At 43.3% G+C, this 25,587-nt stretch overlaps 1 protein-coding gene and 1 long non-coding RNA gene across 13 annotated transcripts in view; one reads left to right on the top strand and one right to left on the bottom strand.

The window, feature by feature from the left end:
• LOC146206976 (transmembrane protein 230) overlaps positions 1–9,137 on the bottom strand; it is a 103,265-nt gene extending 94,128 nt beyond the window's left edge. For 5 of the 12 annotated variants that reach the window (XM_084589167.1, XM_084589745.1, XM_084589952.1 and 2 more), the window contains exon 1: positions 8,332–8,485. The gene's annotated coding sequence lies outside the window, so the exon portion shown is untranslated. Of the gene's footprint in view, positions 1–679; positions 792–6,049; positions 6,133–8,331; positions 8,486–9,057 lie in introns of those variants that run through there. The other 7 variants (XM_084589321.1, XM_084589243.1, XM_084589455.1 and 4 more) reach the window with 7 other exon arrangements.
• On the top strand, positions 6,309–9,875 carry LOC146206975 (uncharacterized). The gene is made up of 3 exons (XR_014704175.1): positions 6,309–7,095; positions 9,421–9,494; positions 9,751–9,875. It is a non-coding gene; the product is annotated as an uncharacterized LOC146206975 (long non-coding RNA).
• Positions 9,876–25,587: the final 15,712 nt, after the last annotated feature.

The following is a 25,587-nucleotide window of genomic DNA, read 5'->3' as shown; positions in this document are numbered from 1 at the left end:
GAATAGGCCTGACTTTCTCTGTATAGATCACCCTGTTCTTTTTCATTCATCATGTGGTACATCCCGATTTTAATGTATAGTTCCATTATCTTTTTGCACTGTTTCAATGTACTTGTTTATGCAGATTTCCATTGCATGCACTCATCCAGTGCGCACTACTAAGTGATATGACAGCTAAACAAAAATAATGCTATTGCCGCGAACCATTCAAATCTCTATTTGTTGTTTTTTTAACAGCCACCGGCATGCAGCCTTATCACTGTGATTGTAGAGCATGGATCGAAGCATACTCTTTTTTGTTTATGCTCATTGTTGCGAGGCGCGGCTTTATCATTTCCTTTGTGGCAGAAGATGTGTCAAGATGTACCTGGAAGGATACCAGCCACGCATGTGTTTCTACAATGCTCCAGGTTATGTTCACCATTAGCGATTTTATCTGGACGTTTCTTCGCCGCCTGTAATTTGAGCGCCGACGGAATGGGCTTTCTAACACAACCAGCGAGCACGTTTGTGTTATCACCACCACCAAATCACTTAGTTCTTTTGCGGGCCCCCAATAAAGAGTTGATTCCAGTGCCATTACGCCTGTCTCCTCTTTTGGTGCCTACGACTTTGTCACCACTATGTGACATGAGGTGGAGGTGCTAAATTCCAAAGATGCCTGACAAATAAAAGTCACCTCTAGTCTTCGTGCAGCCCCCATCTTCCAAGGACTGCCCAGTGAAGATGCGGAAGACTGGATGGACCTCTTGAACAACGTGGTAGGTTTCAATGGCTGGAACGAGGGAAGCCTACTTTGAACTTCAAGGATCTGCCCGAATCCGGTTCGAAAATCAAGACACTTCTTTGAAGGGTTGGGAGACATTCAAGGCAGAGTTTTTAACGGCCTTTGCAAGTTCTGTCCAAAAAGAAAGAGCCCAGGCCCTCCTCCAATCACGAATTCAGCTCCCAGATGAGCCTGTCCTGGTTTACAGTGAGGAGATGAAGCATCTCTTCCGCCGCGCCAACCACAGCCTGACAGAGGAGACCAAGGTGAACCTGATGATGTGTGGTGTAAAAGATGAGCTATATGTGGGCCTTCTTCGCCAGCCGCCAAAGACTATGGCGGAGTTCTGCCAGGAAGCAGCGAATATCAAAAAGGCCTTAGAAGCAAGGACGGACCTCTACAACTGGCCTCTTGAAACGCTGCCTGCAAGCCACTGCGACACACACACACCTACAAGCGGAAATGACCTCCATGAGATCATCTGACAAGTCGTTCGTGGATAATTGCGTCGACTCCTGCCATTGCAAATGCAGCCTCAAGTTGCATCACTTGCAGATGACATCCGTGAGGAAGTCCAGCAGGCCCTGGGCGTTTACGCAAGAACCCGCAGCAATGAACTGCTGCGTTATGGTGTCCTATGTTACGACGAAACATGCCAAGGCCCCTCGTGACGAACGAGCCACTCCTGAACAACGACCCTAGGCCACCGGCCTACCAAGCCTACATACGACCCCCAGGAAATGCAATGCCTGGAGGACATCAAACAACCAGCCATTCTGTTTCCACTGTGGTGAGGCTGGGCAGATCCTTCACCACTGCCCGTATCAACGAATCAGCTTCCAAATTTTTGTAGCGAAAGATGCGTCGAGATGTCTCTCGAAGGATTGCAGCCACGTGCGTTTCTACAATGTTCTAGGTTATGTTAGTCACCATTTATGGTCTTATCTAGATGTTTCTTTGCCGCCTTTAAATTGAGCACTGACGACTGAAAGGGGCTTTCTCTGTTCGACGACCAGCGAGCACATTTGCTGTTATCGCCACTGCCAAATCGCTTAGTCCTTTTGCAGGCACAAGTCAGCCCAATAGAGAGTTGATTCTAGTGCTATTACACCCATCTCCTCTTTACGTGAAACTATTATTGCATTTTTAATTGCCAGAACATAACAACGAAAGGTGGCTCACTATTCGCGCGATTTTAACATAAAATATTTAAAAGGTTCGTGCCGCTAACGTTCAAGCTGATCAATTAGAGCATAGAATGCATAAAAAATAATGCTATTACTGCAAAGTACGTTCATAAGCATTTCCTATCCATTCTTTACAGGTACCATTTACACCTAAGCTGAACATTGCATTTTTCATCGCCAGAACACAAGCAATAGAGAATGATGGCTCACTATTCACACAATTTTAACATAAAGCACTTAAAAGGTTCATGCCTCATATTCACATTTAACGCTAAACCTGATCAGTTAGAGCATAAAATGCACAGCTGAACAAAAATAAACATGCACAGAATATTTTGCGTGCCTTCCATAGAGTTTTACCCCTTTTGGCATAAATAACTAAGGACTTTAATATCAAGGGGTATTTACGGCTTTCACAGGCCCTGTGGAAACGCAGGAAGCACAACCGCACCATTTGCCCAGTGCGATCGAAGCCCTCTCGGAGAAATGCTCGGAGCACAGGTGGCCTTCATTTTTTCAGTTCCAGGTGTTCTCTTTGAACAGCCCACATTATAAGTTAACAAAATCACACATCTGCATTCATGGGCACAGTACATATAAAAGATGACTCACAGCAACACCAGCAACCATTGCTTGTATTAGCTTTAGTGCAGTTACAGGAACCTTTATTCGGTCTTGGAGCACATCTACAGCACCATTCTCGCTAGTCACGCCTTTGTTAAAGCAAGCGATCATCGCACTGAATGTGCCAAGCGTATTTTGTGCCTATGGCAAGATAGCACAGCTTCAGCTGACGGGCGCCTTGGTGTGCGGCTCTGTGGCTGCGCAGTTGCCTAGGGTTCTCAGTTAGTTTAAGTGGAGATCTGTTTTAAGGTAGCTATCAGACAGTGCAGAGGGGACAGATATTCTGGGAGAGCTACCTGGGCGCACACTTGAATGTTGGAAAGTATGATGCAGCAAAGTGGGCTACCTGGGGTGATGTAGCGATACATAAATAATACAGCAGCCACAAGACGGAGAGACATGAATGAGCCCTGGCTGCCTGCTGAGCGCGTTTATTCCAAGGCTGGGAATAACATTCCCATCCACAAGTGGTACAACTTGACACAAAGCCAGCCTCGAGCGTTTCGATCAAACGGAAAACACTGCCAGGGAGTTGACAACTGAGGAGGAGAGGGCAGGTATGGAAGGAGAATAGGAATGAATGGAGTGGCAGCTGAAAGGAGAAAAGGAAGAGTGCGCAAGAAAAAAGCCGAGGGGGAGTAAAAATATGCCCACTGTTAAGCAGTGGTGCTCATGCATGCTTCCTGGAAAGTGACACATTTAGCAAATATATACGATAAAGGCTATGCAAAAATCTCCATGAGCACACCACTGAGTGTAGTTGTAAAGCATGCGGTTTCCTGGCATCAGATATAATACAGGGGGTTCTTTGAAGAGATGCAAGGTTTTTTTCATGTGTTGAGAAAAATTAGATGCAGGGGATTGTAGTCCGCTCAATTTTGGGAAGAATGCCTTGCAGCAAGCCCAGCCTGGCACACTGCTCGTCGGGATTACATCAATGCAACGTTCACACCGCACTGGTTCATACAGCTTGTTTAGGGACGTGAAAAACAATGTACCTGGCGAGTGAAAATCTGTGCAATTGCTGACAGCAACGTCCATATGTGACGACAGAATTCGGCGAATACAAAGAACCAAGGAGGAATACACTTCACGATCGAGTGGCTTCGCAGCGTGGCCGAGTGCACGTCTCCCGGAAGGTCCGGCAAACAAGTGGTGCCCATAGTTTACCCAGCTTACACAATATCCAACTGCCGTTTAGGTTTGGTGCTTCTCACTGCTGCAATATAATTCATTTCTTTAGGTTGCGTGCGCACTGTAATGCCATCCCACGGGATACGCTTTGCACTCGCACATAAAATTTCTTGCGGATTTTTTTCCTGTGTTCGGTCAAACATTTATTTAGCCCCCAACAACTTGCAATTAACACATTTTTACTTCTTTAGCACCTACATCGCCAAGAGACATTACAGCAGGTATGTCTCTTTCACAAAAACAAAAGAAATCAGGTACCTGAATGCACGAAAAAAAAAAGGCCGAGGTGTGGCTATAATAAAGGGCAACTCCAGTGGCTTTTCCATCATTTTGACTTTCTGATTGCATTACATTCCTCGGTGTGCCCTGAATGCGACACACAAAAAAAACGTTTTTTGAAATTCCAAGTGGAACAATATTTAAAAGGAAAGAACAGAAAATAGAAACCGAAATGGTTTCACGGCCAGAAACGACGTCCCCCGGTTGATGAAACAGGGACATTACATACAGTATTGGAAAAACACTCCAACGGGCATTGGACGGTGGAAATACTGTGTGTAAAACATCAAGCAGTACATAAAATGTCCAAGATAGCCTAATACAGTTCTCAATATTTTATTATTAAGCCGAGAGTGGGCAGTAAAGCAGGTATAATGCTTGTGACCACAAACGCAGTGTTGCCCGCAGAAATCACCTGAACTGAGGCCACGAAAACTGCCCATTTAAAAATCAAGTTGCGTGCAATTGATTTATCGCACAGTGACCAAATATTATAGAATGTGACAGGGTGCAGCACAACAATTGCAGTAAAATTTTTACCAGAATATGCAAATGTCGAGAAACCTCTGGAGTTGCCCTTTAAGGAAAATATTAAAAATGTGTGATTCCACTTTATTCATGGACCAACACAAATAAAATATTGGTTTGGTTTAACGTCAAAAGCGACTCAGGCTATGAGAGACGCCGTAGTGAAGGACTCCGGAAATTTCGACCACCTGGGATTCTCGCAGCACACAGGCGCCTGGCTTTTCGCCACCATCGAAAAGTGACCGCAGAGGCTGGGATTCGATCCCGCATCCTAGGGAACAGTAGTCGAGCGCTCTAACCACTGCGCCACCCCGGCGGGGTCCAAACAACATTAGTAACTAAGTACAATATATATCACTTTCAAAGGGACCCTGAAAAGGTCATTGCAACCAATACAGTATTCGCTTTGCTGAGCTAGTTACAGCATGTTTCTTTCTAACAAGTAAAATACCACTTTTCCAAACAGGCTTACAGAAAGAGGACAAGCGCTTTCTGTCTTCTCTGTGTGTAATCGATCATGCCCTATGCAAGGTGTTTCACATGGATTAAAGAACAGCGAAGCTTGGTAAAACTAACGGTACATCGTTTCCCATCATTTAGCGCTCCTCAGAGAATTTTCCCATTCAGCTCAATCAACTAAGATGAATTCTTCATTCAGTAGCGTGTGAGTAGAAGGCAGAGCATTATTTCTGATCACCAATACCTTCAGAGTTAGTGTCCATCATGCACCAAACACAGGGTTAAGTGTGTTGCTGTGCTAAGAAATACTTTTCTTATTGATAGATCAGAGTTTGTTGGAAGGTTTACTTCATTTAAAAATTTTGCAACACATGCAATTTCATCAAGGACATTTTCTCCTAGGCTTGGATGAAATGGATTGGCTTTTATAGACAGTTCAAAGCTAGTTAACCATTAATTGTGGGGCTTTGTGATGGAGACCCGATCGTTTGTGCAGGTTTTCTAAATATCTTTCCTGAGTATCCTTCAAAAGAAAATGTGTAAAGATGTCTCCAAAACACACGATGGCAGCTTCAAATATCTTCCTATATTTGTAACAGTATTAGTATAGTATTGAGCGTTTGTTGAAAAGGTAGGGGTATTCTTTAATTGCATTGAGAAGGTGCTCGATCGAGTACTCCGGGACTTCGCTGATTGGTGAAATGGTTTGCGACTAGTAGTTGCGCGACTAGAAATTCGAGCAGTGCCCGATCGGCCCGCGGCAGTTGCTTTTCGACCGATGCGACCATTTGCGACTGTCGCTTTTCGACCAAAACGGTCGCGCGACCACTGCTAGTCGCAAGTGTGAACGGGCCTGGAGCGTCCATCGAAACGCGCCAGTAGCGGCCGAGATCGAACCCGGGATCCTTGCGTTTCGAGTCAATCACGACAGCAAATGCATATTGATGTTCCAAGCAGCGCTGACAATAACTACGGAGCGAGAAACAAAAGCAAACACGGGCGCCGAACATACTAGCCGACGCGATGGCCGCTCCGTGCGCGCTCCGGTATTTCTGTACGATACTGTAGGAAGTGCATCAGCGTAGCCGGCGCTATCTGCGAATGTAAACCACAAATGCACTGAGCTACTCGCACAAGAATCTCGAGATCTCGGCAGTCTGATAAAGGCAGGAGGGCAATCTGATAATAAAGTTTTTTCTATGCTATGCTATATAAGTAATAAGATCTTTCTTTTGTGTCCATACTATTCCTCTCATCATCATCATCATTTATTTACCCTTAAGGGCCCTTTTGTTAGGGCATTACATAAGGGGGGGAACAACCGTGACATAATACATTGGTCGATAATACAATAATATAAAACAGAAATACATGGTACAGGGTTCATCTTGTAACTATTCTAAAAACAAAACATCAACGTTAAACATCAACATAAAAGACACTGCTGCTCAAGAACAACCTGAAAAAACAACACGCACTAAGAAGCGCGGAAGAATCATTCAGTACTTGAAATGTACTGTTAATAATTGCCTGAATTTATTTGGTTCTGTTTCAGTGACAATGGCATCAGGGAGTTCATTCCATAATGAAATAGCGCTGGGTAGAAAAGATTTATTGAAAGAGTTAGTGGAGCCGTGTATGCGTTGTAAACTTAAAGAGTTAAAGAGTCGGCGTGAAGTGCGAAGCGGCGTGTGGAGGACAGAGGATCTTAGCTGTGGAAAGTTGTAATATAATTTGTGGAATAAACAAAGCTGTGAAATTTTACGCCGAAGTGCCATGGGTTGAAGATAGAGGGATGATTTGATAACAGTTACGCTATGTCGTCTGTCATACTGCGATGTGATAAAACGGGCCGCGCGATTTTGGATGGCCTCGAGCTGATTGATTAGATAGGTCTGATAGGGATTCCAGATCGCTGAGGAATATTCGAGTTTGGAACGAATGAATGTTTCGTAGGCGAGTTGGCGGATAGAACGGGGTGAAAAGGCGAGGGATCGTCTGATGAAACCAAGCAACTTGGAAGCATCCTTACAAAGGTTTTCAATGTGCTCAGACCAGGTTAGTTTATTGTTTATAATGATACCAAGATACCTGTATGATTCTGCTTCGGAGAGTGGTATAGAATTTAATGAGTACGGATAGCTGAGGTTATTGTGCTTTCTTGATACATGCATAAACTTACATTTAGAAATATTCAGTTGCATTAACCATGTGGAACACCAAGTTTCTATGAGATTTAAGTCACGTTGAAGCAGAGACTGATCTTCGTTAGTAGATATGCGACGGTAAAGGACACAATCGTCGGCAAAGAGGCGGATACAAGATGAAATGTCATTAGGAAGATCGTTGATGAATATAAGAAAAAGGAGTGGTCCCAGCACCGATCCTTGAGGGACACCAGAGATAACTTTAGTATTTTCCGAACTGTGGTTGCCAATAACTGTATATTGCAGGCGGTCGCGAAGAAAGCAATCAATCCATGATAAAGTGAAAGGGTCAATGTGGACGGACGAATGCTTTGGAAAAATCTAGGTAGATAACGTCAGTTTGAAATAAAGAATCTAGGTTTAAGTGAAGGTCTGTGGTGAATTGGAAAAGTTGGGACTCACATGAATAGCCTGACCTGAAACCGTGCTGTTTTTCATAAAAGAAAGAATTATTGTCGAGGTGTGATGCAATCTGTGAGTATAAAATGTGCTCCAGTAGCTTGCATGGAATGGATGTTAATGAGATCGGGCGGTAATTGGAAGGATCGGATCGATTACCTGCCTTGAACACGGGAGTTACTTTACTAGTTTTCCAATCGTTTGGTATTTCACCACAAGAAATGGATTGGTTAAAAATAATTTGCAAGAAATGGCTTGAAATGCTCACTGTTCCCTTCAATATTTTTGCAGTTATGTTGTCCGGCCCAGGAGCGCTTGACAACTTAAGGTTGTCAATGAGTTTGCTGATACCCTCATGGGTTACAAAAACTGGTGGCATTTGGGAAAAATTAGTGGCAGGTATTGAGGGAATATGGAGTGCAGGTTCGCGCGTGAACACAGAGGAAAAATAAGAATTCATGACGTCTGCGCGTTCATCATCAGGGACATGTAAGCCGTCTTGGTTGAGTAAAGAAATGTTTTGAATAGCGCTTCTGCTTGGAGTGACCAGGTTCCAGAATTTTTTGGGGTTAACGCGCATGATGCTTCCAAGAAAAACGAAGACACTCTGCACCTCGTACGAGGCACGTTTACAAAACTGCAACAACCAGTAGAGTGAACTAGGTCTAATAGCAGTGAAGTGCCTCACCTAACTACTCGTATGCCGCCAAAGAGCCAAAGCACGCCACCAACAGGGTTGCACACTAGAAAAAGTAAAATGTCTACCGAAGCACCACCCACCACCCCATCCGGGCGACACTAAAACCCGCCATGAATAGAGTTTTTTCGGCTAAAAACTTGTCCCTAGATTTCCCCAAACGCATTGAACGCCATGTTTCTACAAAGTACCTAAATGCTGAATAGGGGGACCCAAGGCTTGGGGCCCCGTGCTCGCCGAGCGGCGAGAATGCTCCGTCGCTTCTGCGCCAGCTGAAAGAAGTGAGGAGGAATAACTTGCCGGACGTGACGTAAAACGTTTTGTTTGTAAAATGTCTGCCGCGTCTCGTCGCCGTTTCTAGCGATAGGCCGATAGATGGTCGCCATACATATGTCGCCGGCTCCGTGATCGCTCGCAAGCCGGACTTGACTGTGGCGATGGTGGCGGACGGGTTTCTTGGCATCGTAGTTTTAATATCGTAGCCGAGTGGCCGTGTGTGGCCGTGTTCCCAGGTGTTCCTTTCCACTTGTTATAGTACTCCTTGAGCTTCGGACTCGCGTACTGCTGTTCGTCAAGCGGCATGCTGTTATAGCACCGTCTCCGACCTGTGGACTCTGCGACGCTAGTTCTGCAATGCGTCTCAGCCCGCCCTTGTCGATGGAACATGCCTGCAGTATGTTGCAAGTAACTGGTGTATTCAGCATCCCATATACTTACTTGCATTTCCCGAAATTTATACGAGTCACTGCCTTTGGATCATCCGAAAGTACGTATACAATCGGACTGAGGTGTAGTACACGCAAGTAACGCAACACATGGGATGCGAAAAAACATGGAATCTCACTGTCATTTTTATCGTTGTCCTCGACTTCGACACCACTATTTAGTAGCATTGGTAAACTTTAACCACCTGGAAATACCAGTATAAAAAGGCCGGTTGTAGCCTGTAATTTGTACGAAATTGCCTCTCTATCCTGGATTTCAAGAGGTCGGTTAGGGTATCCGCAGGGCAATTGTTTTGCCATTTTCGTCGCCTTTATCGGATGTACAAACACAGAATTCGGTGTCCAATTGATGCAGGCCAGCTATTCATCACAGCTCTCAAGCGACTCGCTGCCGGCCTACTGGACTAGTCATGCAACCGTGGAATCCAGGTATATTTTCAAGTAAACTTCTGTACTTAGGAGTGCCGGGTGGTAGACCGCCCGCGCAAAGAAAAAATGCTCTCCACATCTCCCGACGCAGTCCTGCCTCTAGTTTTGCTCCTAAAGTTGAAGGCTCGAAGCGCAAGCTGTGAAAGTCCTGGTATTTTTGCACAGTATCTTCCAGCTGCTCTAGCTCTAGACAGTTCTTGTGTTGAATTCCTGTAGTAGTGTGTTTTTTTTTTTTGTTTTTTTTTTTTTTTTTCAGAAGACATCCCACGGCATCCTATTCGATCGATGTTATTTCTACTTGCCCTCTTGTGCTTATCATTTTAGACAAGCATGTAGACTAGTGCCAAGCAATAAATAAACAGTGCTGCGTTCGTGATTCCATCTTTGTCCAGTCATTGCCCTTGCGACTAGTTGCAGCATGCACCAAAAACAAAGTTTGCCAAGTAATTATTTCCTCTGCCTTAGGGAAAACAGGCCAGCTGTGAAAGCTGCAAAGATATGGACTGATATCCCTTCATATTGTTTCACACAATCATGCTAACGATGTGTTGCATCTTCAAAGATTTAAGCAGTCTGCTTGCCAGCGCAAGACGGAACATTTATTGCGGACTGCATATTGGCTGTGTAGTGTCAAAATGCACACATGCATCTCGATTTCAGGTCATACAATACCCTCGGGTGGTCACAAAATACTCCATATGTCATGATAGCCAACTGCAGCTATGGGATAAAAAAGGTATATGGACATAAATCATTGCAAGAGTAACAAAACTGCGCAAATTTGCTTTGTTAAAATTATTAAACACTACACAGCGAAAGTAGTTTTGCTAGAACCATTGCTGTGACTGACATGGCAAACAGTGCTTGTTGCCTTTAGTGATGTGTTGAGCACAAGGCCTGCATGGAGATTTTAATCCTGTCAATTAGGCGGAGTTATGTCCTGTTTTTGTTGTGTTGTCATGCATGCAGGCCAAGCTAATGCCATATGGTCCTTGGTTCCAACGCTGCAATTCTGAAAAAGTGACTGCCAACACAGGTCTGATGTACACCGTCCTACTGCTGACCGTGTATATTCCTAAGTGATGTCCAAGTCTTGGGCAGACACTAATCGACGCAGCTCACAAAGCAACATTCCTGCCTAGGTGGTTGCCTACCATAAAAACCACATGCCATAGCTGCCATTCATGGCAGCCCAGAAGTAATGAAGTGCTGACGAAACATATTTCAGATGTTCAGTGAGTTTACACAAGAGGGAGTTGTTAATATGGTTAATTAGTCACCAGTAAAATTTACACTGTATTTATTTTGTTAAACAAAACTCCTTTTGTGAAGTAAAACAAGCTAAAATTAGCCACGGGCACAAAGTAGGCAAATGGCAATACATATTGAAATACTTATTGTGAATTGTTTTATTGTCGGATTCCTTTGAAGGGACACTAAGGAGGATGGAAAGCAGTTTTCCTCTTTCCTTTTCATGCCTCAACATAATATATGTATCGCTAAGATACAGTGTTCTAATCTTAGAGACCACACGAGTCGCTTTGGGACGTTAAACCCCACAAACCATTAAAGAGACCACTTAAAATGAAAGCAGAGGTTTTAAAAGGATGAAAAGACCAAGAAACAGAACAATGATGCTGCCATTACCGGCCAATTTTGCAAGTAAAATGCATGCTTCCACACAAAGGCTTGGGTGCAGATTACTGCAAGATATATTGTGTCGTGAGCCACTCTAATGTGGCAGTGACATGTCCTTTTTAGCAAGGTCATCATGAATCGACTCATGGGAAGGCTTCCAATTTAAATTTTCTCACCAATAAATACTATATGCCACAATTGCTGCCAGACAACACAGCCACAATGAGAGAAATAATCAAATATTTACTGAGACCAATGACCCAATGGAGTTGTCCTCAGTGTCCCTTTAAAAGGGTGCACTGAAGCATTCAAGCAAAGTATGCACTGATGCATGCGAGAAAATATTCTGAGGTAACACAATCTTTGCTCTAACAGAAGACTGGCAACTTCACCACAAAGAGGGAAAACAGCTGCCTAGGTACACTGGTACAGCACATACAGCAATCGCAATAATTAGCAGACATGCATTGCAATTCACAGAATGTCACGAAATGTAGTCGCTAGGTTAAATGTAATAGCATTAAATGTGCAAGCATATTTTGCAGATTGCCGAGATTTATTTGTTGCTTCAATTATTTATTTCATATATACGGCAACACCTTTGGTCAACAAAAAAAAGGGCGTGTAGGTGCCAGGAAAGGGGTCAGATTAGATGTGCTAGGTTTCTCTCCTGGAGGAGCAAGGAGAGAATCATTCTCCTGTAACCAGTTGACGGTGGATTCATCCGAATGTGAAGGTCCGATGTTCAACGACCCAAAGTTACCTAAACGGGCATCTCTGCCAGCCGTCGACCAGAGCATATGCAACAGAGGTGGTCATGTGTAGCCTAAGCACGGACATCTGCACAAAAGAAGGAAAAAAAAAAAGAAAAAGAGCTCACATTTTGGGTATCACATCAAAAATATGTGTAAGCCCACTCAGCAACCAAAAATGACATACACTGTGCATGCATACAATGCATGAATATGTCAGCGCAACTTAACAGTGTTGGCCATTCATGTCATATCGCAATTATGGTGCAGTGAGGCTTACTGATCAATTAAACAGGCTCTGCTCATCACAAACCTCTCAGCAGCACCTTCCCACAATCAGTGTCCTGACCTTTCAATAAGACAGCTTTCTCCTCCTCGCATTGCTAGAATGCATCAGAACGTTCTTGCTCACAGCATATAAATACGACCAATATGATAAAGCTCACCATGAATGTCATTACGGTTTCTTCCCCTCCCCCTTATCATCTGCCTGTACTGTATGCATAGCTCTCTTGACCTATCCACATCCAAATGAGAATAACTTAAGGGAATAGTAAGGGCAAAGTGAACTTGGTCTATACCAATAAATTACTGTGTTCTAATAATGAAACACAGGCTTTTTCTATGGTAGAAGTTTTATAGATTACAAAAGTATGGAAACTAAAATACAGCTAAGCCACCAATGATCACTTCTTTAAGTAAACCGCGGTGACGTTACTTAATGTTTACTCCGGCAGATCTCCAATGCACGACTACACAGCCGTTCACTACTGATTGATGATAAGTGTGTTTTGCAGCATGAGCTGCATCTCGTAAGGATTAAGGGGACTCTCCTGGAGAAATTTGTGATGGCTACATGACATTTTCTGAATTGTGACCATGTGGTCTGTGCATGTACAACAGTATGGTGCATGCGCAGAAATAAAAATTGCCTGCAAGCAAATTTCTGGTCTGAAGCCCCGAGGCACTTTGTGACGCCACGCACCATGTGATGGGTGCATAATAAAAAGCATATAAATGGCACACGGCTACGAATGTGATTTGAACCCATGGCAAGCAACACAGGTCAGATTCTCTGGGTGCTGCATTAAACAACTAAGCTATAGCTTCACCTCGACATCGCACGCATTATACAGCCACTTTCTCATGCTGTGCATCACTGTCTTCATCAACTTCCACTTGTGCACAGTTTAGTCACAAAGCAAGACCATGCAGACAGAAAACATTTCAACATGTGGTCACTGAAAAAAAAAAATCGTCTAATGCTCACTTCATATGCCCTAGGGAAACCCTCCAAGGTTAAGCAGACTTGCAATAAAAAGTGATTACTCATTGCCATCCAACCGATGGCAGCCCTATTGCTACAAGAAAAGATATGCAGCTTTTTCAACCAAAGAGGTTTTGATAAAGCTGCATAGCTTTCCTTTGCAGCCTTATCGCTGTGCTTTGGTGGATGCTTATGAGTAATTACTCCCTTATTCCACTAGTCTTGTAGGTCAGAGGGGAAGGGGGTAGTTTGGTAACGCTGGGGGCTTCCATCGGCCGAGTCCGTAACTCTGTCTTCTTGGGCAGCCATGCTGTGCTACAGGCCACAACAATTTTTCAGACTGTTCTACGCCATTTCTGTGAGAGCAAAGCTTACTGCCTTCTTGTCGTTGTTTTATTCGTGCTGCGAATGGGTTTTACTCTACAAGTAGTTCTTATGGTCATGACACCACAGGTGCAAATCAAATGTTGCATTTTGATTGTTTTCGGAGTAATAAATGCACCTCTTGCTGCCAAAAAAATATCAACCAGCCTGGAAGAACCCACATAATGATTTTTTTTAGATGAGTAGGATGAAGCTGTCTGCAGTGTCCCTTTAGGGAAGCAGCAGTGCAAAACTTGAATAACTGGAAGGATGTAAAAGCTGAGAAGCTATTCTATATCTAATCGATAACTTAGACAAAAAAATTGAGTTGCTGCAAATTAGTCCCATAGGCATCTGTACTTCAGTGAACCTTCGAAGTTTACTACATTTCTTTTTTTTTTTGTTTTTTGTTTTTGTTTACATACTGCCCATCGAAATTTCTCAGCTGTGTTCAGCCCAGCCAAGGAACCGAGTGAAGGCATTCCTTTCATTACAATTTCTCAAGAAATGCAACTGTGGGTGTATTTTCTGTAATTCTGTCTGCTTTCTTACTAAACATATGAAATTTCTAATAGTACTTAGCTATACAACAAGGGGAAGTTTGCTGCTGGAGAAGAGTAAAAATACTGGCATATTTCTGTAGATCTTTCCCTGTGATGACAATAGTAACAGAATATCTGTTTTGCAGGAATTTATATTTTCACTAAGCTGGGGACGGTGGCGGCATTGCTATGGGCAAAATATTTTTCTTAGCTGTGGTAGATATGACCAGCCTTATTTAACTAATAGCTATTTTTAAATTAGCAATTGAGTGCTTTAAACTATAGCTGTAATGAAACATTATTCGTCTTATTTAAATCACCTTCAGGGGCTCCCCCACGCACTAACATTAGAGGAGAGGAGAGGTGTCAAAACCTGGGAATTCACGAAGTGCTTGCAAGAGTATGGACGCAGGTCTGGTTCCACCTGGAGCGGGCATGTCGCCTCTTTAGTGAGCAGAAGTTCTCGGAGCTCTGGTGTCGGCCGCCTGTTATTTTTTTTTTTTTTTTGTGATGGGTGGTAGACTTTGTTTTGTTGTGATTTCATTTAAATATCTATGTTTGGGGGCATGACATGGATGGTATAAGTAGGATAGAACTTAAAGAAAACAGCAGTTGCTAACAATGAACAATGAATGTTTCCCGGCATGTGTGTTACTCCACTGAACGGCAAACAATCAGTTTTTGATGTGTAAGTACACCAAACAAGCAAGAAGCATTGAGAGTATTCTTCAGCTGGTAATTTTGTCTGATGGTTAGCTTCTTATTTAGGTAACCAGAAAGACCTTAAACAGACTATTTTCTGTGACGAAGAAATTGTGCATGGCAGTTACTGCAGACTTAAGTTGTATCCGAGACTATAGAGGGGAAGCAGTTGTTATATTTATTTTTGGTGATGTGGTCGCATAGGACAAGCAATATTTATGACTCTGACACTGATGAGAAATTGCAAATGAACACTTTACACAAGGGCAGAGGTCGTACTTATGAAAAAGAAAAGAAAGAAACTAAAGAAAAAGGACTACATAAAATGTGTTGAGAAACTATATGGCATTTCAGGTTACTAGCAAACCTAAGAATGCTGCAAAACATGTGCACCTTTGCACCATGATATAACAGATCAACATAAAGCTATACACGTGCAGCCTTTTATGAAATGCACACAGAAATTCCCAGTGCTCCTGCTGCTATTGGAATAAACGGTAGAATTTCACCCCTGGTGGGCACTTCACGCAGGTGCATTGAGCATCCAATGATGCAATATTGTATGCGTGACATTGCGAAATCCTTACAACTGCAAACATACTGCCTTATGCCGCCGTGAAACAGCAAGGCATAGGCTTCCACTGGGGATCACATAGCGTCGCTTCCATCTTGTGGCATGATTGTTATACTTGCACCGTGGCTCTGTCGCTTTGAAGTTAGGATTGTTATTGTATTTGCCGTACTTTCTTTCATGAGGAAGTCATAGTTTTTTCCACCATAAGCCAGGTAAAGAAAATGTGTCCCTTTGCATACATGCTCGTCTCCCAGCGCTATTAATAAAATTTTCAGTAGTGTGCAAAAGAAAAAAAAATAACATTCGTTAAGGAGCTGACTTAGAAAAACAAGGAGGCTGTACATACCCCTTAGGTTGAGTGTTGGGCATCACTGCATCACTGACCTTCATTTTAATGGTGGGCTCGTTACTGCCCGCTATCTAGGCAGCGGGCAGTTACATCATCTTTTACTGTCAAGTTTCAAAGATATTCAGAGCAACATTCCTATTTTGAAACTTTACATTTTAAAATGTCCTGCCGTGTTTCTTACCCCTAAAGCTAGGTATACTTTTTTTATCTGGACGCGGAGTGTTCGACTGCCACAAAGAAAATATAGTCGAAAAAAGTCAGCAGACTGTCCTTCAGATGTGAAGCATTTGCTACATTGTACAGAAAATGCTCTGGACTTCTGCACACTATGCCATTTCATACACAACATTCAATGCTGCCAAAGGCAGTATGCCTGTGTACCGACTGCATTCGTGCCTGAGAAACAGTTTGTCCTACATCCAAGTCCAAAGTGCAGACATGGATCGTCCAACTGAGCTATGGAGACATCTATCTTAACACTGAGCGTATTCATCAGTGCCACCCTTGACTGCAGCAACGGATGCAGAATTACCAGCATTACCGTATCTGTCATGTGGAATGTGATGAAACAGCGAAGCAGTGTGAGAACCTCCTTATAGTGCAAATGGCATCAAGACTACCAGAACAGAAGCTGTCATTAAGTTACTGGCCAGACAACAGAAAGGAAATCAGCAGCTCTTTATGTAGCCAACAGCCACTGTGACTAAACAATGTTGAGGAGAATGCTTTCTCTTCTTAGTTCGTAGTTCTGGTAAGTGGAAAATGAGGTGTGCATTTTTTTTTTTTTTTTTTAATTGACAGACTATTTGAGAGAAAATAAAACAATGTCCTCATTTCCTACCCAGATCTGCATGGTTAATGACATGTACAGAAGAAAAAAAGACCGCCATAGGTATTTTTCCCTTATCCTGCTCACTGAAAATGAGGTTCAGTCATTTATTCGTCTTAATAAGCTTTGGCGGGTCGCGATGGTTCGGTACATACATCGCCACTAACTGCTCAGATGCTTTAAACTGAAGGAGGAGTCAAGAAAATGTGCAATAAGGAACTGTGACATCAAAGTTACACAGGCCTACGTGAATGGTATATAACAACACGAGCCCTTTCAAAGCAGTTATTTTCATAGCTGCAGATAAATCAGGTCATAAATGTACGGCACTGCAGTGTTCTAAAAGGTGAGAGAATTGTTATTTTGAATCTATGGAGCAATGACCTGTAGTAGATGATTTTGGTACACGAAATGATGTTTTAAATACAAGAAAGGTTATACACATATATTTCATGCAGAACTTTACAACGAACAAAACATTTTAGAAATGTTGCAAACAAGGTCCAGCCATTCGGCAGGTGGCCAGCTTCCACGATACACACGTATTAGGATCCGGAATTTAGAACTGACATGAACAATCGTTCCTTCAGGAAGAACGTTAGTCACTACTTTTAATGTAGCCAAGTGAACATGTACCTGTCATTTTTATCGCAGCTCAAGCACAGTTGACCGATAGTTCTGAGCCTTGCCTGTTGCACCCACACGACAACAGTTGCTGCTGCAGGTGACAAGAACACAATGGGAGCCCGACAACACTGCATCGCGATCCATGTCCATATTGACAAGCAAGACGTTGGGCGATTACGTTGTCATGCAAAAGTCTGTACTCACGATCCCACCGCATCCCTTTCGCAATCCGCGCCTGAGCCCCTGAGCCATTTGCCAGTAGCAGCCTCCTTCCGAGCCGGCCATCATCATCATCGCAACTTTTTTCTTGCCTGTTATCTTTTTGGCCGAGGCTAGAGCCACGCGCGTGGCACTAGCAGGCTGCTGCTGCCACGCATAAAATACGTCACACTACGTCATCATAAACTAAGCAAAGAAAAAAATGTGCATGACAGCAAGTAAAACCTTTATAATTCTTATTTAAAACTTAAATTGTTGGTAAAGAAATGATTACTGTCCAGTTTTTTAATAATTTTTACTTATGTAGTGATCGGTAGCGTCGGCGTTTGGCGGTTTGGCGCGTTGGTCGCGCTGGCGGGCGAGACTAAAACCCGCCATGAATAGGGTTTTTTCGGCTAAAAGTTTGTCCCTAGATTTCCCCAAACGCATTGAACGCCATGTTTTTACAAAGTACCTAAATGCTGACTATTATGTGCCTAGTTGAGTCTGAATTTGTCCCCAGATTCGTGGCGGGCTGGCGGGCTTTTCGGCTCTTTCCTCGTTGTCGCCGACGGCGTCCAGAGCTTTTGGATTGACGAGCTCTGGACGACGGTGTCGTCGGCGCATTCGGGCAGTGTTTGTAAAGTCTCTCAGTTTATTGGCGTGGGTTTGCTGCAGCGGAGGTAGTGCAACGCACCCTTAACATTAAACCATTCAACTGCAAAAGTCGGACGTTCGATTCATGGGTACCGAGCAAATTTGCGATGTCTGCGTCAACGATCTGACATCGGCCGTCGCTTCTCATGTAAGCCATTGTCATTGCTGTTGTGTTTTGACATAGTGCGCCGAGTGCAGCGGTAGGTGGGTGTCGTGTCCATTTTTGTCCTCGAAATCAATGCGGGAGATGTCATTCAGCAGTGAATTAAGCTAAACAGCAACCTGGTACTTAATTGTTTTTGAGCTTGCAGATATGACAGATCGAAATTAGCGTGCAATTTGTCAATTACTTATATCTCTGTGGCATGGATGCCACCTTCTAGCTTTGGAAAGCAATCTGGAGACGGTGCGAAACTCGTGTGTTTTATCAGAACATGTATTGATATATAAGCAGTATAAAAAAATGACTTTGGAAGGAATGAAATTCTTTCCAACAAAGCTTTGCGCAAATACATTTTTTTTTTCTAACAGGAACTTGCAACAATGCTACACGACAACGTAGGCACTATACTGTGTCAGCTTGCTGCTTATCTGATTCTAATTTAAGATGATTAGCATTAGCAGCATTTGTTGTTTTAGTGGTTATTTTATTACATATACAAAAGGAAAGAAAAGATGTTTGCCAGCCCCGGTATCTGATATCTGAAGCACCTGAACAGGGGCGGTGGAATTGAAGGGATAGCGAGGAAGGGGTAGAGGAAATCAAAGAGGTGAACGATAGGGAGAAAGGACAGGGTAGGTAAAAATAAAAAAATATATATATATACACTATGACACAATATACAGTAGTTCGCTTGAGGCCAAGAGTAACGAATGCAGCGAGCTGCCAAAATGCGGCCAGGGTAGCTTGCTTAACTTCCTTCAGGTCACTTGCAGCTGCCTTGTTACTGTATACGTGTTAGTAGACTATAAACTTGGACTGATATCTCATTATGCAATGCTGCTTGGTAGAGCACTCACTTCATTTCAGTGTTTACATGTGTCTATGCCATTTCTTGTTTTTACTGTCAGCAGTCTTGGAGACACAGCCGCTCGTTTATTCTGGACAACTTTCGCATCCTTGGCTCCCTACATATACAGTACATATGCAGTACTGAATATATGTGTATTATATTCAGTATTTTCATTTTATTTTTCAGTGCATGAGTATTGTTTCTGCTATGAATAGCAATTTGTTAAGTGACTGAAAAACATTTATAGCAGCAATTAAAACATATGAGTGTCAGTCTGTGAGGCCACATTGTTGCCATTGTCTTTGGTATCGTCTGGACATGCCACACCCTATACCCAATGAATTACCTGTATAGTCATTCCACCAAACTGAAATTGAATCTGGGTTGCAATACACACTTATACGCTATAATACCCCAGCACTCAACCCAACACTACGTCTCGTAACTGCCACACTTGTTGGCTGCTTACTGCACCGAGCTACTCCAGCACTTACTGTTAGCACTACACACCCATATTTATTTATTTATTTGTTTATTTATTTCAAATACCCTAAGGGCCTTTGCGGGCATTACATAGGGAGGGATTCATCAAATAAACACAAATAATTTACATTACAAGCAAAGAAAAAGCTGTAAGCAGAAATAGGTGCACAAAAAACCATGAACAATTTATGCAGTGACATCTAGATGCTAGAATCTAAGAAAGAAGACATCTAGAATGGGAGCAGTTAGGGATAAGAGTAGATGGAGAATACCTCAGTAATCTGCAATTCGCTGATGACATTGCCTTGCTAAGTAACTCAGGGGATGAATTGCAAAGAATGATGACCTAGACAGGAAAAGTAAAAAAGTAGGCTTGAAAATCAATATGCAGAAGACTAAGGTAATGTTTAATAGCCTATGGAAGGAAAAACAGTTTACGTTAGGTAGCGAAGTACTGCAAGTAGTAGGCGAATATATCTATTTAGGACAGGTAGTAACAGCAGATCCGGACCATGAAAAGGAAATAACAAGGAGAATAAGACTGGGATGGAGCACATTTGGCAAGTACTCCCAGATTATGACTAGCAGTTTATCGGTATCGCTCAAGAGGAAAGCATACAACAGCTGCATCTTACCTGTACTTACCTATGGGACTGAAACGTGGAAGCTAACAAAGAGGGTTCTACTAAAGTTGAGGACAACGCAGAGGGCTATGGAAAGAAAAATGGCAGGGATAACGTTAAGAGATAGGAAGCGTGCAGAGTGGGTCAGAGAAATAACTCAAGTCACTGACATTCTAACGGAAATCAAGAAGAAGAAATGGGCAGGACATGTAGCGCTAGGAAAGGATAAGTGATGGTCGCTTAGGGCAACAAACTGGATTCCAAGGGGAGGAAAGCGTAGCAGGGGGCGGCAGAAAATTAGGTGGGTGGATGAGATTAAGAAGTTTGCAGGGGTCAAGTGGATGCAGCTCGCACAGGACTGGGTTAATTGGAGGAATATGGGAGAGGCCTTTGCCCTGCAGTGGGTATAGTCAGGCTGAGGATGATGATGATGATCTAGATGCTTAAATTAGCATTACCTCATAGTGTAGACATCCGCTCACTTGTCCTTGTTGTCATCCATGGCTTGGGCTTGCAACCTCCGACTGCTTGCGCCTTCACACCCTCGTAGGATAGTCGTGCATGGCGTGTGAGTGCCGTAGATATAAACCAGTATCCTTCAATGCTCTTACCTCACCCAGTATTATTGAGCACTAGACTGGCTTCAGCATTTTGCGCTGCCCTAGCTTAAGCATCTGTTGCGAAATTAAATATTAGCAGCCACATTCTCCTGATGTTATTCTTGCTTTAAATGGACATCAGCATACAGAACAACAGAATGATGATGGGAAATCGTATTTCCACAGATACAACACAAATGGAGTATTAGGCCTCAGGAAAGCTTTAGATAAATATTTAACTTGATCTCAAACAGTTCAGGCCTGCCATAGTCAAGCCCCCACTTCGCTAAAAAAAGAAAAGCAAACAAACGGCAACTGCATGCTAAAATGCAAATGCATATGGATACATTGACGTCATTTGAGAGGCTACACATTTCACATTTATGCGACGCAATCGTGCGCAGCCACTGTCACTTCCTTGATACTGTCCAGACCTGTACGTGCTCATTGTGCCTTACGTTCCCTATTCCTGTGAACTGTTTCAAAGCTTTCTCCTTGTCAGCGGCTTGTGTCACCTCCTTCCCACGCTTACAACCACTTTTGCCCTTGCATGCAACATGCTTGATTCCATGATCTTGAAAAGGCTATAACAAGTTCCTGCATGCACATGGAAGCAAATTTGTAAATATGTTGTAAGGCACAATGCTTTGGTGTTATACTGCTACACTTGTCTGTTTATTTGTTTATCTGTTATGTCTGGGCAAGTTCTGTTATGTCTTTTTTTTTTTTTTTCCTACTGTTATATGTGCTTGGTTTTTCCATAACCACTTCTCTTGATGTCATACGACTCGAGATGCTTGGGGCATTAAACCCCATAAACCAGTTACCAACCAACCGTCTCTTGGCACTAGCCTGATTTCTTTTATTCCGCAGTTTTTCAGTGGCAAGAAAGCATGCTGTCATCAGTCTCTCCTTCCTCCATCCTTTTGATCGCTATGTGGTTATTTCTTTCCCTGTATCATATAAGGGGGACACTCTCCTATGTATAGATAAATCAGCAACCGTGCGGTACCCGCTTATTGCAACATTCTTAACAAAACATATTCACTGCAGCTTTAATGTGGTGCTGTCATTATATCATATCATAAGTAGAACAGGCCTCTCGGCACCCCTGCTCCTGACCTGAAGCTCCGGATTCTACACGGCCCCGACGTGAAGCAACTTTGCTGTGCTGCCTGTGGGTTGGTGTAGCGTTCACAAATTCTCATTCGTTTGTGATAGGTATGGCTAAGCCCTGCATGTGCAACCTCTGGGTCTGACGAGACTATAGGCCACATTCTTTGCGAGTGGACCACATACAATGCGGAAAGACAGTTTCTCTGCCCTGCACTAGAGTGTCTATATGGACACCCGCTGACAGAAATCAAGATTATATGCCATTGGCTGCGGCGATCGTCTGCGGTGAAGACCTCCCAGGCACTGCTCTGCTTCATGAAAACCACGGGTCTGATCGGTAGACTGTTATTTTGCTGCGATGCGACGTGATATGGCTGTGATGTGACAGTACTGATTTCATATTTCTGTAACTTTCTTTTACACATCACTTTTATATCCACTTACCCCCTTCCCCCAGTGCAGAGCAGCAAACCGGTTTCTTCTTCGGTTAACCTCCCTGCCTTTCCTCCTCTTCCAACACCCCTGCCTATAGTTACACTCAGAACTTGCCTGTGCAATGAACCTAAACCTGAAATTGCAAATCAAGATGTGGTGAAAAGCAACATAAAGTACTGCAGTTCATGGTCAAGACTTTTATAGAGACTCCAATTATAGTTTGATTCAACGGCAAATATCCGAAGGCTGTTTGCTATGCAGCACGCACGGTGTGGATGTTCTTGATTGCATACAGCTTCCAAATTTATTAAACTGTCACCACATAGAAACGAAAAATTGCGTCATTCCAAGCATTTAGTCGAGTATCGAGCACACTGTGATACGTTCATGTTCTCCTTCTTTCCCCTGGCGGTCCGCGAATGGAATGGTTTAGCCGATGAAGTGGTTAATTGCTCATCACTAGATGGGTTCAGTTCACGGCTGGCAATTGTTCCTTGAGTACCCTATATATGTGTAGCCTGACCTCTGTACAAATATAGTGAAACATGTGTCTTCAGCGTGATTATATTGTATCATATCCTTCTTTTCCATTTCTTGTTCCACACTGCCATATAGAATTATATAAAAATTAGACAAGTGTGGATTGTCAGTATTCCTGTCATTTGCAGTTTCTATATTATGCCCCTAACCTGCAACAGCCTCCAAAAGGAGGCTAGCAGTATGTATGAAATAAAATAAACCAGTTTAGAAAGCTTGTGCCTTTCCTTGCTTTTTGAACGGAACACAAGTTCTCGGGCCATACAGGATCTGCAACTGCTATGGAGGGTCGCACGGACAAGCTAGGCGCTGCCCGATCAGTTCATGTTTCATTGTCAGTATATTTTATGTATATACTAAGGGATACCCCCCTTTTTTTTTTCTTTCTCACTGTAGCCAAGGCCAGACAGGAAAGGAAAGAGGACAGGCCATGGTCCTCTTGCCTTGTGGAAGGCGAGGGGACGGGTGAAAGGGATAAATTGAAGATAAAGTGTAAGGTCACTAGAGGTGAGTTGGCTCCTTTTCCAGGGCTAGGGAACAGTGGCCTATCTTACCTTTTCTGCCTAGTCTTGGCCACACTGCCATAAGTTGTCTCCGAGTGTAATTGAAGTCGAAAATTACTATTAGTGGGATTTGTTTTTATGCTATGTATGGCGTAAATTTTTTTCGTAGCTAAACTGAATCTCCCTTTCATGCCTGGCGTCTGCCTATAAACTCGTCGAATTTGCGCCTAATTTAAGCGAAAAACGCCACCCTTCCGCGCAAATTAAATTTTCAAAATTCGCGGCCATTATCATCATTATCGTTTTTGTAGCGTCTCGCGCCATCTGTTGTGTATGTACACCAAAAAGAGAAAAATAAAACATTCAAGATGGCTGCCTTCATGTTTTGCGCTGAGACGCATAAGTGACCGTCTTTTTTGAAGATTTCTCGTCCTGAAGGTTTACCCATAACCAAGTTTCACGGTACTCGCTAATAAATAACACGTCCCACATCCAAGGTGCTGCTTTTTCTTGCAGGTAAGGACATAAGACGTCAAAGGGCCGCCGCACGTCCTCGCGACGGCGCGATTGTTCCCGCTATACGCGATGTTGCGTTTTGTTGCGCCGGTTGTTTTGTGCTTTATGAAAGTTATATCTTTGTGCTTAGGTTCAGAAGTGTGCACCTAAGTGCTTGAGGAATGGGTGACGCCGGGACTAAGGAGGTTGAATCAGGACAAAAAATGTAGGCTTTTCTCTGGCTGTCCAAACTCTATTCTGATCTGCTTACCGCTGTTTTTGCCCGAATTCCATCGCTTTTAATATAACTTATTAACCTTTCTTCCTCGCCCAGCACATTGATGAGCACTGCGGCTACGTAGGGCCCATCGCGCGGTATTCGAGGGAACTGCTCTTGATGGCATAGAATGCCACCACGGTAGGGAAGATTTCTCCTTTGGCTACTACTCTTGTCTGCACCCCTCGCTCTGTTGATGACATTCGAAATGCCACCACATTTTCATTTACCTTATGGAATGAAAAGCGCAAGCGGTTTAACTACTACCGAGGCACTTTTTTGTGCGACTTTTATGCTTCTGAGTGTTCTTTGCTAGAAGCTCTCCGGCACCGATGCTTGCTGCTTGTGCTAGTGGAACAGTAGAAGTAGTGGTGGTCACGGTTTACATTGCTTGAAAGCAGTTTGTCTAGTGAACACTTCGCAGACTTGCAGCTTGTGTCAGCAATACGGCTATTTAATGCAGCAAAATAGAAAAATATTAATGCCATTGTTATGAGGCGAGCCATTGCACCACCCCGGTGGGGAAAATTTTCAAAAAGGGCTTCACAAGTTTGGATCGACCGGCGGGAAGAGCGCCGGCCCGCGTGTCGTGCAAGATTGGATAAACGCTGTAGCTGCGACTTAATGAAGGCTTGTTATCTAGTGGTTGCATAGCGTTTGACCCAACAGTCAGACAGATGACTCCACAGGCTGAGAATATTTAGTCAGCCATTTCTTTTCCTGTCCTGTGTACGTACCCTCTCTCTATTTTGTAATGTTGGTAATTTCCTACACCTAGAATAAAGCAGCTTGTGCTCTGCCCTGTGAACCATTTAACATCTCCTATTCTAGACCTGCTCAGCACGAGTGCCAATGCTTTTTTGTGGATAGTGCACCAATCAGGCCAAGAATACTTTACTGCCAAACAGTGTCATAAGCTTGAGCTTATTGAAGGCACTGTGCAACTGAAAAAAGCCATTTAGCAATCGCCATTCCTTGCAACTTTCAGGCACCAGGGTGTTTCTGAAATGCAAATTTATTGAAGAACCCTGGCTAGTTTTGGTCAAGCCTGGTTGCGGGCTAGAGTGCATCATTTTAAATGATGCACATTAGCCAGCTGGCAAACTTGCACTGCAATAATTTGCACAATGCTAACAAATTAGGAACAGCCCAACAGCTTGAGTAAGCTTGAAGCATGCAATAAAAATGGATTCCTCACAGTTAAGCAAGGTGCGAAACTTCTGATTATCGGTTTTCAGATGGGCATCTTATGCACAACAGCTGTGCAGGAAACATGGATTTCATGTTTGGCGAAAGGAATTTTGGCTTTGTACACATCTTTGAATGAAGCTGAGCATTGGGCTTTTCAAACTGCATCATTTCATTTTTTGCATGTGCAGCTTTGTGGCCAAGCTTTACCTTAGCTTTGGAAACAGGTGCCGGCTTTGTCACTGCAGCCTCCTTGCACACAGCGCAGGTTGTGCACAAATGTTGCTTGTTTGCAAGGCAAAATCTTGTAGAAAATGTTTCTACAC

Source organism: Amblyomma maculatum, chromosome 1 (genome assembly GCF_055883805.1).
Source record: "Amblyomma maculatum isolate TAMU_Amacu chromosome 1, ASM5588380v1, whole genome shotgun sequence".
NCBI classification, from domain to species: Eukaryota; Metazoa; Arthropoda; class Arachnida; order Ixodida; family Ixodidae; genus Amblyomma; species Amblyomma maculatum.
Note: the sequence above shows the minus strand (reverse complement) of the source record. Positions and strands in the feature narration are given on the sequence as shown.